This window comes from Pseudophryne corroboree, chromosome 6 (assembly GCF_028390025.1).
Source record: "Pseudophryne corroboree isolate aPseCor3 chromosome 6, aPseCor3.hap2, whole genome shotgun sequence".
Classification (NCBI taxonomy): Eukaryota; Metazoa; Chordata; class Amphibia; order Anura; family Myobatrachidae; genus Pseudophryne; species Pseudophryne corroboree.
In genome coordinates, this window is record NC_086449.1 from 338,765,577 (window position 1) to 338,780,403 (window position 14,827).

Below are 14,827 nucleotides of genomic sequence, written 5' to 3' on the forward strand. Positions count from 1 at the left end.
CCGGGAAAGCACAGCAGAGGTTGTTCTTCCTCAGACAACTAAGGAAGTTCAACATCCCACAGAAGCTTCTGCTCCTCTTCTACTCTGCGATTGTGGAGTCGGTACTGTGCTCCTCGATACTGGTATGGTACAGCTCCGCCAGCACGAGGGACAGATGCAGGCTCCAAAAGGTGGTCAGAACCGCAGAGAAGATCATCGGGGCTGACCTTCCCTCAGTCCAGGACCTGTACCTGTCCAGAGCTAAAAAGCGAGCAACAAAGATACTAAAAGACCAGCTACACCCCGGCCACAGCAAGTTTAACTTGTTTCCTTCAGGCAGGCGTTACAGGGCCATCCCCGCCAGGTTTAACAGAAGTCTCAAAAGTTTAATTCCCCAAGCGGTCCGCCTGCTGAACTCCCAAACATTGACTGACTAGACGTATATGCAACTAACTTGTGTCCCTATGGTATGCCTATCTGCATGACTTTACTTGCCCCACCCCCACCCCCACCTGCTTATCTGGTACCTACTTGGCTGTTGGATAGCAAACCTAAGACAAATTACTAGTATACGCAAGTATACCTGGCCAATAAAGCTGATTCTAATTCTAATATATATTCAGCCCCTTAATAATGCCAGAGAGTGATTTTTAGGAATTTATTATGGAGACTTAATTTCAGTATTCAGTATGGGAGTCATAAAAATTTATTATTTGAGCTAGCATATACAGGGGCGAATCAATTTAGTGAGATATGAATAGCGTCGGGAAGGAGGTCCTGGAGCTACTCAGTTGCTCCTATCGCATTTTGCCGGTTATTGCGCCTTAAGCCAGGGAGATGCCGGTTACTGCGCCTTAAGCCAGGTGTTTACAGGCGGTAACCGGCATTCTCTACTAAGTGCCAGCCGTGATGCTGTTTGCACATGCACAAAGGCAGAAAAAGCATTGTGACACACTAGTTTAGTTGGATTTCTGCTCTCACCTCAGGGGGAGTGCAAGAAGAAATCCTATATTTGGGCTTAACAACGCGGCCAACTGAATAGCTCTGGAACCTCCTTCCCGACACTACTCATGCTGTATGCTGAACTGAATCACCCCCAAAGTAGCACAGACAATATTTACTTAAGTTCCATAAGGAGTGTTATGTACAAAACTGCTAAATTCTGGATGGCCAGCATTTGGCACATATGATAGACTTTCCCCAAATCCACCATTACAGGCCAGGTTTTAAGCATATCCATGCTTGACCACAGGTGAACTTCAGTCAATTTCGAATTAACCATCTGGACTCAAGCCACTGCCATATTTAGAATTGGTACAGTGTGTGTGATGCACACGAGCCCCTGAGTCCAGGGGGCCCACGCTGCACCCATTTCCTTAAAACTCACATCTCCAGAGTCCCTCATCGGTGGCAGAAAGAGCACAAATCATCGCCAGGAAAATGGCACAGAGGCCATTTTCCCACTGTTTTGTGCATGCGCAGTAGAGAAATTGCTGGGGAAATATTCACTGCGCCATTCTTCCAGAGACCTGCACATGGGTATTAGAGGCTAGTCTAGTGCTCAGACTGTACAGTGCTGCCGGCTAGAGAGGATGGGGCATGGACAGAGGAGGGCTGTACACGGTCCTCAAACTTTCTTAAAAATGCCATTGACTCAAGCATATTCTTAAAACTTGGACTGTAATGTGGAGTTTGGGAAACCTATTTTCCTGCCTTTGCATCTTTGACAGTGCGCAATAATTTGTGCAATTAAAATCCAGAATGGGGACATGCATGACAGAAAAGTAATAGCCATGACCTGTCCACTTTTTGAACCATCTCTTGAAATTAATTTCAACTTTTCCATTTTTGTCTTTTTTTTAAGCTTTGTTCATGTATACGCATAGGTGTGCGCACGGGGGGTGCCTGGTGCGCACAGGCACCCCCTTATGTCCGGCACCCCCGCACTGCACGCCTGCAATCTGAACATTGATGTCTGCTTTAGTACCCGATGGTTGGCGCCGCGTGCGGCTCTGCACTCGCACATCTGAGCAGAGCTGCTTGCGGTAGCGCCGGTGAGGGTACAATGCGGCGCCGGCACAGCTGATGGGGCAGTCAGTGTATGATGCCCCTAACAAATATGGCGGCCGCTCCGGGAGGAGGGCTGCTGCGCATGCCCGGCTGCAGCAGCTCCTCCTCCCATGTTCCTTTGCGGAGTTGGTCAGACTCCGGGGCACTGCGCCACCACTGAGCCAGGACCATGCTAGCCGCCACCACAAAGTGCAGGGGCAGAGCAGCATATGAAGCAGTGTATTTTTAATAAAAGTAAGGCATTTCACCTGTATTCAAATGTGTCTGGGCACGTATATATATATATATATATATATATATATATATACATATACATATACATATATACACACACACATACATTATATATATATATATATATATATATATATACATATACATATATGTGTGTGTGTATATATATATATATATATATATATAAAAGCAGCGAACAGCGGCACTCCTAACGGACTTGTATATGAGACAAGACACTTAGGTCTGATAGCGAAGTTTTGGATTTGACTCCGTCCTCAGGCTACATGTAAAGATGCACCTGTAGCCTGAGGACGAAGTAAAATCCGAAACTTCGCTATCAGACCTACTGTAGGTGTCTTGTCTCATTTACAAGTCCGTTAGGAGTGCCGCTGTTCGCTGTTTCTGTATCCAATTGTTAGCTGTGCACCACAACAGTTATCTGGGAATACTGATTTGGAGTGCCTACTGATTTGGAGGATATATATATATATATATAAATATATATATATATATATATAAAATGTGTGTGTGTGTGTGTGTGTAACTATATATATATATATATATATATTGGCTGATTGGCTGCCGGGTCCGCGGCAGATATGAAATAGTAGCGCCGGGTCATAGGAGCCAGTGCAGTGCCGCACCACCAAAGGCCGCCGACCACAGCCTCCTCCGTCCTCCTCCGTTGCACTGCCACCGCCCTCTGCCTCCTCCTCCACTGCACCACCGCTGCCCTCAGCCTCCTCTGCCGTCCTCAATCCTTCTCTGCACCATCTCCGAGGCCTCATACTGTGTGGTATAATGTGAATTTCAGCTCATACCGTGTGCTATAATGTGAATTTCGTCTCATTCTGTGTGGTATAATGTGAATTTTGGCTCATTCCGTGTGCTATAATGTGAATTTCGGCTCATTCAGTGTGCTACAATGTGAATTTTGGCTCATACTGTGTGCTATAATGTGAATTTCGGCTCATATTGTGTGGTATAGTGTGAATTTCGTCTCATTCCGTGTGCTATAATGTGAATTTCGTCGTATTCCGAGTGCTATAATGTGAATTTTGGCTCATATTGTGTGGTATAATGTGAATTTTGGCTCATTCCAAGTGCTATAATGTGAATTTTGGCTCATTCAGTGTGCTACAATGTGAATTTCGGCTCATATTGTGTGGTATAATATGAATTTTGGCTCATTCCATGTGGTATAATGTGAATTTTGGCTCATACCGTGTGCTATAATGTGAATTTCGGCTCATACCGTGTGCTATAATGTGAATTTCGGCTCATACCGTGTGCTATAATGTGAATTTCGGCTCATACCGTGTGGTATAATGTGAATTTCGGCTCATACCGTGTGCTATAATGTGAATTTCGGCTCATACTGTGTGGTATAATGTGAATTTCGGCTCATACTGTGTGGTATAATGTGAATTTCAGCTCATACTGTGTGCTATAATGTGAATTTCGGCTCATACCGTGTGCTATAATGTGAATTTCGGCTCATACTGTGTGGTATAATGTGAACTTCAGCTCATACCGTGTGCTATAAAGTGAAAGGGGCACCAGTACTAGATAGTATAAGAGGTCCTACTATTGTGATGCATAATGTGTATAATGGGTATGTAATGTGGCAAACTATACTGAAGGACACGTCCCCTTTTGAGTGGTCATTCCTTCACTTTTCCATACCCCACTTTACAATTTCCACTTCGACCACTGTATGTATGTATGTATGTATGTATGTATGTATGTATGTATGTATATATATATGTATATATGTATACATACATACATACATACATACATACATACATACATACTCACACACTCTAGCCCAGTAGGCGATGCTAGTCACGCCACTCCAGTCGTGCACCCCCTAATAAAATGTGCTGCGCACGCCTATGTGTATACGTCATGAGCTAATGGTGACATTGCGGCTATGTCATGAATTATCACATGTATATTTTATTATTATTATTATTATTATCCTTTATTTATATGGCGCCACAAGGGTTCCGCAGCGCCCGATTACAGAGTACAAATGCACATAAAGAATAGGAAAACAGTGACTTACAGTTGAATACAATATAGGACAAGTACAGGGCAGCTAAGCATAACTACACCAGTAAACATAGAGATAAGTTCCAGGTGGTCAAAAAACTGTGGGATCTGGGCGGTTGAGGATTATTAAAGTAAGAAAAGTATAAGCACATGAGGGAAGAGGGCCCTACTCGTGAGAGCTTACATTCTAAGGGGAGGGGTAGACAGACAGGGATGACACAGATGGGGTACATAGAGAGCGTGGAACAGAGGGTTATGTTGAGATTTGGCTACGTTTGGTAAAGAAATGGGTCTTAAGAGCCCGTTTGAAGTTTTGTAGAGAGGTGGAGAGTCTGAGGGGGAGAGGTAAAGAATTCCAGAGAAATGGAGCAGCACGTGAAAAATCTTGGAGATAGGAGTGGGAGGAAGTAATCAGAAGACAGGAGAGACGGCGTGCATTAGCAGAGCGAAGAGGACGGGTGGGAGAGTAAAGGGAGATAAGGTCAGAGATGTAGATGGGAGAGGAGTGGGTGAGTGCTTTGTAAGTGAGTGTGAGAAGTTTGAATTGGATTCTGAAAGGGAAGGGAAGCCAGTGGAGGGCCTGTAGGAGGGGGGAGGTAGACGTAGTGCGTTTGGTGAGGAAGATGAGCCGGGCAGCAGCATTGAGGATAGATTGGAGTGGAGAGAGGTGATTGTCAGGGAGGCCAGTTAAGAGGAGATTACAGTAGTCCAGTCTGGAAATAATCAGTGAGTGAATAATGATCTTAGTGGCATCCTGTGTGAGAAAAGGTCTGATTCTAGAAATGTTTTTGAGATGAAAATGACAGGTTTGTGAGAGGTGCTGAATGTGTGGTATGAAGGAGAGGGAGGAGTCAAGGATTACGCCAAGACAGCGTACTTGGGGGCTAGGGGAGATAGTTGTGCCATCAATGGATAATGAGATTGTGGGAGGTGAGGCTGTGCGGGAGGGTGGGAAGATGATCAGCTCAGTCTTAGACATGTTGAGTTTAAGAAAGCGCTGAGACATCCAGGAAGAGATAGCAGAAAGACAGTTTGAGGTACGAGTGAGGAGAGCCGTGGAGAGATCAGGGGAGGAGAGGTAGATTTGAGTGTCATCAGCATAGAGGTGATATTGGAAGTTAAAAGAACTAATGAGTTCACCTAAAGAGGACGTATAGAGAGAGAAAAGGAGAGGACCAAGAACAGAGCCTTGGGGGACACCAACAGTTAGTGGAAGTGGGGGGGAGGTAGCATCATGAGAGGAGACAGAGAAGGAACGATCAGAGAGGTAGGAGGACAGCCAGGAGAAGGCAGTATCACGCAGACCAAGAGAGTGAAGGATTTGCAGAAGGAGAGGATGGTCCACAGTGTCAAAAGCAGCAGAGAGGTCAAGAAGAATAAGCAGAGAGTAGTGGCCCTTAGATTTGGCTGCATGGAGGTCATTGCAGACTTTTGTGAGGGCAGTTTCAGTGGAGTGGAGAGAACGGAAACCAGACTGGAATGGGTCAAGCAGTGAGTGAGAGGAAAGAAAGGCAGTGAGGCGATTATAGACAATACGCTCAAGAAGTTTGGAGGCAAAGGGGAGGAGAGAGATGGGTCGATAGTTGGAGAGAGTGTTAGGATCAAGGGTAGGTTTTTTAAGAATAGGGGAGACAAGAGCATGCTTGAAGGCAGAGGGGACAGTGCCTGATGAAAGGGAGAGATTGAGAAGGTGGGCAAGATGGGAACAGGCAGAAGGGGAGAGGTAACGGAGGAGGTGGGAGGGGATAGGGTCGAGCGGGGAGGTTGTGGGGGGGGAGGAATGGATGAGGGCCATGACTTCCTCGCCAGATACATCGGAGAAAGATGTCAGAGTTGGTAAGAGGGAAGGGGAGGGGTGGCAAGGGATGGGTGGTGGCTGGTTGCTGGTCTGGTGGGAAGTGATATCCTGACGTATGGAGTCAATCTTGGATGTGAAATAAGTGGCAAAGTCAAGAGCAGACAATGAGGAAGGGAGAGGAGGTGGTGGTGGGCAGAGGAGGGAGTTAACAGTGGCAAAGAGGCGCCGGGGGTTGGAAGACTGTGTAGAAATGAGGATTTTGAAGTATGATTGTTTAGCAAGGGAAAGGGCAGTACTGAAGGATGAGAGCATGAATTTGAAATGGAGGAAGTCTGCTTTAGAGCGTGATTTCCTCCACTGTCGCTCGGCAGTACGTGAGCATTTTTGTAGGTATCTGGTGCATTTGGTGTGCCAGGGTTGAGGTGTTGATCTGCGAGGGTGAATAGTGGTTGGCGGAGCAACAGAGTCAAGGGCAGAAGTAAGAGATGCATTGTATAGGGATGTGGCTTGTTCAAGGCATGTGAGAGAGAGAAGAGGAGAGAGAAGGGAGTCAAACAGGGAGGACAGGGATGAGGTGTCAATAGCCTCAATGTTACGCTTCGTGATGGTAGCCTTAGGAGGGAGAGATGGGGAAGCAGAGATAGATAAGTTGAAAGAGAGCAAATGGTGGTCAGAGAGGGGAAAAGGGGAATTGGAGAAATCAGAAATATCACAGCGGTGAGTGAAAACCAGATCCAGTGAGCTCCCGTTCACATGGGAGGGTGAGGTGGTCCACTGGGAGAGACCAAGTGAAGAGGTGAGGTTAAGGAGTTTAGAGGCAGGTGATTTTGTGGGGTTATCGATAGGGATGTTGAAATCACCTAGAATAATGGAGGGAATGTCAGAAGAGAGGAAGTGAGGTAGCCAGGAAGCAAAGTTGTCAAGGAATTTGGAGGAAATGCCAGGTGGACGGTAAATTACAGCAACTCGAAGATTAGTTGGTTGGTAGAGGCGTAATGCATGGACCTCAAATGTAGAGAATGTAAGAGAAGGTTCTGGAGGTATAAGTTGGTATGTGTAGCTTGAGGGTAAAAGGATCCCAACACCACCCCCATGGCGACCCCCGGGTCGTGGTGTGTGTGAGAATGTGAGGCCCCCAGCAGAGAGAGCAGCAGGAGAAGTGGTGTCATGAGGAGTAATCCAGGTTTCTGTAATGGCCAGGAGGTGCAGGGAGTTGGAAATGAAAAGGTCATGAGTGGGGGTCAGTTTGTTGCAAATAGATCGGGCATTCCAGAGTGCACAAGATAGGGGGTATGAGTTTGTGGGAGAGATGTGAATGAGATTATCAGGATTGCTGTAGCGTTGAGGTAGGAGTAATTTGGAAGGAGAAGATAAAGAGGGTGTGATGATGGTGCTGGGGCCTTGGCTAGGAAGGGAGACTGCATGCGTGAAACAGGGAGGGAGTGCAGTTTGATCCTGGTGGAGGAGAGGTGAGGAGACAGGCAGAGGAGGGAAAGAGTAGGGTTGAGTGGTGGGGTATAAGTGGTGTGAAGGGGCAGAAGTGAATTGCAATGGGGAAACAGAAGAGGGGTAGGGAGGCAGACAGAGGAGAGGAGGGAGGATGAGATGTAGGAGACTGTGAGAGAGGGATAGAGGTGGTAACAGGGGACAGAATAAAGGAATAGAAGGACAATGAGTAAGGGGGGTTGCCAGCCTGGCCATAGTGTGGATGGTGTGTAAACTGGTAGTGTAATGAGAATAGGGGGAGGAGTGGTGGCTGTATGAGAGAGCAGTGAAGTTTGCAGAAAGAAATACGATTTGCAAGTAATTAAAATGATGTTAATATCTACAGATTACCAGTAAATCAAATATTTGTTGATGTTAGATGGAAAATTATACAGTGTTGGCAAACCACAAGTCAGTGTTATTTCATCAAATATGCTTCTCAATTAAACATTTGTTTTCCAGGTATTTGCAGGGTCAGAGTAAAAGTTGTATTGCAGGTTTTTTGCAGAAAGTGAATGTTTAGTGTCCGGGTAAGTGAGGTTTGGAGAATAATAGGTGTGTACATACATTTGTAGCTGCAGTCCAAGGTTTGGTGGATTGTGTTGATTTGCTTTTGTTTGGAGTTTCCATGCAGTTTCCGTCCAGTTAAAGTCCAGTATAAGTGCCAGACGAATCCCTTAGAGATTTCCTCCCTTTGAGATCTTTCTCCACACAATGATTCAGCTACGCTAAAATCAGCTAAACTACACACCAATATAAAGCCCAAACATGTGTATGTAAGCACATTGATTGATTGGACCCTCCCCTAGCCCATCACCCATTTGGGGCAATAAAACTTAAACAAACAAATAATGTGTAGGGATGAAACCATTACACATTCCCCAAATAACTACAAATAAAACTTGGATAAATCTGCTAATATTTAATACACTAGTGACTAGACATACCTATGGCTAAGCATTCAGGATATGAATACTAAATGTTGTAATACAGGTTGAGTATCCCATATCCGGAATGCTCGGGACCGGGAGCATTCTGGATATGGGATTTTTCTGGATAACAGAATATCTGTTATCCCGACGGGTTCCAGGGGTCCGCAGCGGGTCTAGAGATTCGGCGGGGTGGTTCCGGGGGGTCCGCGATGGGTCCAGGCACATCAGCAGGTGTGGGGGGGGGGGGGTCCTACATGCCTGCGGCGGGTCCTGGCAGCAGTGATGGTGAAGGAATGGCTGCAAAGCCTCACCCCCCACCTGTCTGTGATTGGCTGCAGACTCCAGTGACATCATGACGCCGGCTGCGTCATGACGTCACTACAGGGCCGAAATATTCTGGTTTTTGGATTATTTCACTTTTCGGGTATCCAGATAACGGATTCCCGACCTGTATATGTTTTATGCCTTTAAGTAAACATTCCCCTTGATGGTGCAAAGTTGTAAATCCAATTTGCCATTAGCAGCTAAGGCATTAAAACATAATGCATACAGAGGCTTTTTGGTGGCCAAGTAATCAAAAATAATCATAGATTACATGACATGCACTGATACTTTTTGGACTGGTAGTGTAACATTTTTTTTCTATTTATTTTACATTGTGATGTTAATGTCCTTGACTAGCACAAATCTAATCCGTGTGTGTTTCTTTAAGGAGGTCATGCGTGACATCCAGTTCTATTCACTAAATGTGACTATAATAATCAGAATATACAGGCAATTTTAAGTCTCTGTGATTAAATCTTATGACATTTAATTGGCCACTGGGAAAAAAAAATAAAATTCTTACTGAGAATCGCCCGAGATCTCCTGAATGAGCATTTAATCACTCATCACTCTAAACTCTATGGAGATTTATTGTTTGAAGTTCACGCTAGGTGATTAGGAGAAGCAGTAGAAAACAAATGAACTGAAAGAGATCATCACACTATAAAGCGATTAAACTGCTCTACACATAGGAAACAATAAATTCCAAAAACAAGCAATCTCTGTTATGAGATTAATCTCTGAGATCTCAAAACTACAAATGACCTGCGTGGTTTGCCTTACAGCATAAATCTCTTTGTGTCCGCGTAATGGAATGAAATAAAATAACCAATAAACATTGTTTCTGTAGGTGCTTTACTCAGCAAAAACATCCGCACCAATTCTACCCTTCTGAAAGCAGTCATTCTAAAATACTCTCTCTTATTTATGCAACAATCTGCAGCAGTAGGCAAGTAGGTTAATGTAACAATACACCACTACATGGCCTGACTGTTGATGTGAGAATGAATTAAGAAAAACACTGCAGTTCTCTAGCAAGGGAGGAGTTAATGCACCAATGCCCTACAGGCCTATCCTGGGGAAATATTTTCTGGGGGGCCATGGATAGACACAACTCTGGCAGGGAAATAGTAACTAACATGGTGCAGGTATGTGACCAGGGAGAAAAGATGAAGCAAGTGATCAGATAAGGGGTATTGGAGAAATACTCTGCAAGTCTCTATTAAACAATGTTCAGTAGCTTTCCCTCCTCCATCACTTCCTCCCTCCCTCCTCCTCCTCTCTGGCTGAACTGGGGCACATGCTCCGGCCGCTGTGTTTGACAAGTGGGATTTCAGAAACACAGCAAGCGATAGCTGTGTATACCCCATGAGAGAAAGAGGAGAGCGAGAGGGTCCCCTCCCACAGGCCAGCAGAGGAAACCGTGAAAGGGAGAAGGATAGAGAAGGAGGAATGTCGCAGAGAGCCGAAACATCCAGCTCTGAATCAGCGGTGTTACAGCATCAGCACCACAGAGGGAGAGATGAGGCCTGAGCTGTGCATCTGCTCTTCTACCAGAGGAGGGAGAAAGGCAGATGCAGAATAGAGAAAACATCGACCCTTAGAAAACTGCAAGGTGAGGACGATAGAGGAAGGAAATAGGATGGAGGGTTTAACAGAGAACGGAAAGGGCGACACAAGGAATAAAGATGGATTGAGAAGGGATGCAGATGAAGGAGACAGGGAGGACGTTACGTATAATGAGAAAACATACACTGTAGAGGTTACATGCAAACACATAGGATTGTAATATTAACCAAATAGAACATGGGAACATAAATAAGAGAAAATATAAGTCAGACAGGTCATTTATATTATTTTGCTTTAGGAAATGTTGTATTACAGATATAGATTTAAAAATTGAAGGAGTAACCAGAGAGTTGAAAATACAAATGTAGTGAGATTAAGGAAACATGGTAAATGTACCAGGAGAAACAGAAGGGAGCACGGACATTACAGAGTAGAAACAGCAACGGTAAAGAAGACATAAGGAAATGAAGAAATGGTGGAGGGCATTGAGTAAAGAGAGACTACAGGAATAGTAGGAATATAGGGACAATACTAATAAAATATCTATCTGAATAGGTTGGAGGACCAGCTCTTCACCGGTGTAATCCCTTTTACACACTCCTCCAGAATTGTCTCATATCTGCAAATGGAGGCACAAAGAAAACATTGATTCTTCTGACGTCTTGTGAGAATTATATGGAGAGCGAACAGTGACCACTCTGGATTGTGTGTAACCGAGGTTACCCGGATGTCATATTACACTCATCGGAGCAGGACAATAAAGAAGGGAAAGTCGCTCTGTTCCTTGCAATTCACAAGTATAAACAGACCACCTAGCAGTATTACCAGGTAAGATGAGGTAATGATCTGCCATCCTCTCCCCTGACAAAGTGTGCAGCAGAGAAGGACACAGGGGGTGGGAGAAGTGAGATGCACTATACAGAATGGGATAGCAAGGGACATGACATCTAGAAAAAGAAAGAGTTGCAAACAACAGAAAAAGGAAATTGAGGGAATGAGACATTAAAGTAAGAGAACAACATCTGAATAATAATGATAGTGTGTATATTGCAGTCATTCCTTTTAGCCCATGTTCTAACTATGACACACATTCATCTCATAACCCTATTCTTTCTATATTGACTTTTCCCCTTGAACTACTTCTTCTGCTTCATACTGTATACAGTAGTCTATAAGTACATTATGGGTTTCACCAAGGAGTTTCCAGAATAAGATTATACAGTGACATACTGTACTTGTATGATTTGGGTTTAGGACAGCTAGCTATCACTTGTTTTATCATCTTACCACATTTTCGTATATAAAGCATCATTCATTGACTATTTGTAATTACTCAAAGACCACTTATTACACGGATGCATAAAATCTGGGCCTGAATGTATTACACAACTAGTGGACATCTTCTGTAACTAGGCCAGAAGTCATTCTAGAATATATTATTTATGTGAGTGACTGGTAAACTCCAGCAGATGTGGGTGGAAAATCACAGCAAAAAGATGGCCAAGCATCTGTCTGTACATCAAGCTACATGCATGAAATTGTATCCTCTCCACCACTTTATCATTTGCCCTTATTAGCAGCATACGTAGGAACATCAGTGTCCTTACTTCATATTTCTCATGTTCTCTGCCATCTTGCTCCACCAGACTATTTTTGGAGGAGAACTAGGCAAATTTGCACATTTCAAGGCAGATAGCAAAACCCAAGCTCATTTTCTACTTTGCTTTGGCTGTTGTTAGTAGAGATGTGTGGGTTCAGATTTACTCAGATCTCAAAAATGGCTATCGGCTCTCGCGTGTCTTAGATAGCCAATAAAATAAATCCGGATAAATCGTATGCTAGTTTAGCAAAAAGAACCAAAAATCAGAACCACCATATCTCTAGGTTTTACACTACATAATTTAATGACTTCTAGTGTAACTGTCAAAGTATTACATACTTTTATAGATGAAAGTCTTTTTCATATTATGAGTGGTTAAGTTAGGATTCACAGTTTTGGGTAATAACCACTCACAAGGGGTTCTGAGGAATACACTATTAGTACTTGCTCCATCATACACATTACCTATGTATGGTTACAGGAGACTCTAATAGAAGAGTAAATGCCTGTTTAGTAGAGAGACACTGGTGTTGGAGTCATACAAAAGTTTCATTTAAAATAAGTTGCCATATATAAATTAAAAAAATAATAATGATAAGATACTAAGGGCCCCTGTTTTCAGGGCCAACTCACATGGCAATCAACTTTTTAATACAAACCAAGAACAGTGGTGGCATTCAAAGTCCCTGGAGGTAGTCCAAGTTTTTGACATTAAAAGCGATATTTATTATTTATCAAAGCATGGAGAGATAAAGTGAAGCAAAATAAAGCACTAGCCAATCAGCTTCTAACTCTTATTTTACAGGCAGTGTTTAAAAAATGAAAGGAGCTGATTAGTTAGTGCTTTATCTCTCTATACACTATCTCTCTCCATACTTTGCTAAATAACCCCCCCCCCCCCCTAAATAAGAGATGTTTATGCTCCCTTGATAGGTTACCCATCATTCTATTACTTTACAATCGGATTTCATCCATAACTGGTACTGTTATATGATGATTGCCAATAGGTTACTAGTACAGGTTGAGTATCCCTTATCCAAAACGCTTGGGACCAGAGGTATTTTGGATATGGGATTTTTCCGTATTTTAGAATAATTGCATACCATAATGAGATATCATGGTGATGCGACCCAAGTCTAAACACAGAATGCATTTATGTTACATATACACCTTGTACACACAGCCTGAAGGTTATTTTAGCCAATATTTTTTATAACTTTGTGCATTAAACAAAGTGTGTGTACATTCACACAATTCATTTATGTTTCTTATACACCTTATAGACACAGCCTGATGGTCATTTAATACAATATTTTTAATGACTTTGTGTATTAAACAAAGTTTGTGTACATTGAGACATCAAAAAACAAAAGTTTCACTATCCTACCCTCACTCAAAAGAGTCCGTATTTCGGAATATTCCGTATTTCGGATATTTGGATATGAGATACTCAACCTGTATTAAGAATTACGTGGTATTTATTTGTGACAGGAATCCATAACAGCTGAAAGCTTTGCTCTGTAATGAACTAGGCAGCACATACAAATTTCTAAATTTAAAGAAATGATTCTGGGTCAGTTTTATAATGTATTGCCTATTAAAGGCAAATAAATAATATCTATAATTAATTAGAGGTAATTTCACAATGTTGCTCAGTAAATATTACATAGAATGCTTTGGTATAAGTCATCTTACATGGAAAACTCTGCTTCTAAATGGCTGTATGCTTTTTGGCCACTACGGCTGTACTTCATTCATTGGCATTAAATCTATATTAGGTCACGTTGAAGCTGCTTTTTTGTTTGTCATTTGTTTTTGGACTACTACAGGAAAAGTAGACTCATTGTATGTAAAACTATTCTGTGTAGCGTTTGTGACACTTCAATAGAGTTACAGTGTACTGTATATGTATAGGGTAATGCAACTTTCACATTTAAAACATTGTCAATCTACTTTTCTACACTAGAGTTGTACATAAGTACTTGCTTATGTATGCCTGATGTAGACATACTGCTGTGTTTAGAGTTGGAAGTATACTAATATATGTGCAGCACTGCAGCTCAAAATATACATTTAAGAGCACAAGTTTTGCAATAAAATTTTTATGTGTAGCTCTAGGACCAGGGCTGGTTTATAGGAGGGGCAGTCATCCTGGGGGCCCTCACCCATTAGGGGCCCCACACACTACCCCCACACTATTGCTCACATAAAACTGAAGCATTTAGCTGTCTCTGGCTGCTGTTAGGGATCAGCTCACGCAGCGAGGAACTTCAGTGAAGTCAGTCTCACAACTGGTGAAATAAGGAAGAACTGGCTGGTGTGTTCTCCAATGCTGGGTGGTGTCAGCAGGGGTCGAGTGAGCACTGTCAGTGTCTTCCATACTGATGTCCCTCCCGCGGGATTCGGTCAGCATAACGCACTGGGATCCAGATGCCATCTGCCTCCCGCATACTCCCTCATGGCTGACTAAAGCCCTGCCGGAATGTGGGGAACCCACCAAAGTCACTTCATGTTCTGGGGCATCTAGCTGGAAAGACAACGCGGTAGCTTCCCACAAACCTTTAGAGCTAACGGGCACGTGAGTGCAAGCACTTCTGCCCTGTCTCTCCCTACTGCACCTTCACTCTCCATGGCTGTCTATTCCCCCCATGCCTCTCTCTCCCATGCCCCTATCTCTGTCTCCATGCCCCCCCCCCCCCTCTCTCACCCCCCATGCCTGGAGACCCCCTTGTTCAGAATGCTGACTGAGGTGCAGTTATATATATATATATATATATA

General features: G+C 43.5%; 1 protein-coding gene across 4 annotated transcripts in view; it reads left to right on the forward strand.

Annotated features, from left to right (window-relative positions):
• The window catches only part of INSYN1 (inhibitory synaptic factor 1), a 163,973-nt gene that overhangs the window by 59,303 nt on the left and 89,843 nt on the right, over window positions 1-14,827 (forward strand). The window contains exons 1-2 of one of the 4 annotated variants that reach the window (XM_063926460.1): window positions 10,076-10,495; window positions 11,005-11,287. The exons of 1 other annotated variant lie outside the window; for it this stretch is intronic. The gene's annotated coding sequence lies outside the window, so the exon portion shown is untranslated. Of the gene's footprint in view, window positions 1-10,075; window positions 10,496-11,004; window positions 11,288-14,827 lie in introns of those variants that run through there. 2 more of the 4 variants (XM_063926456.1, XM_063926459.1) reach the window with 2 other exon arrangements.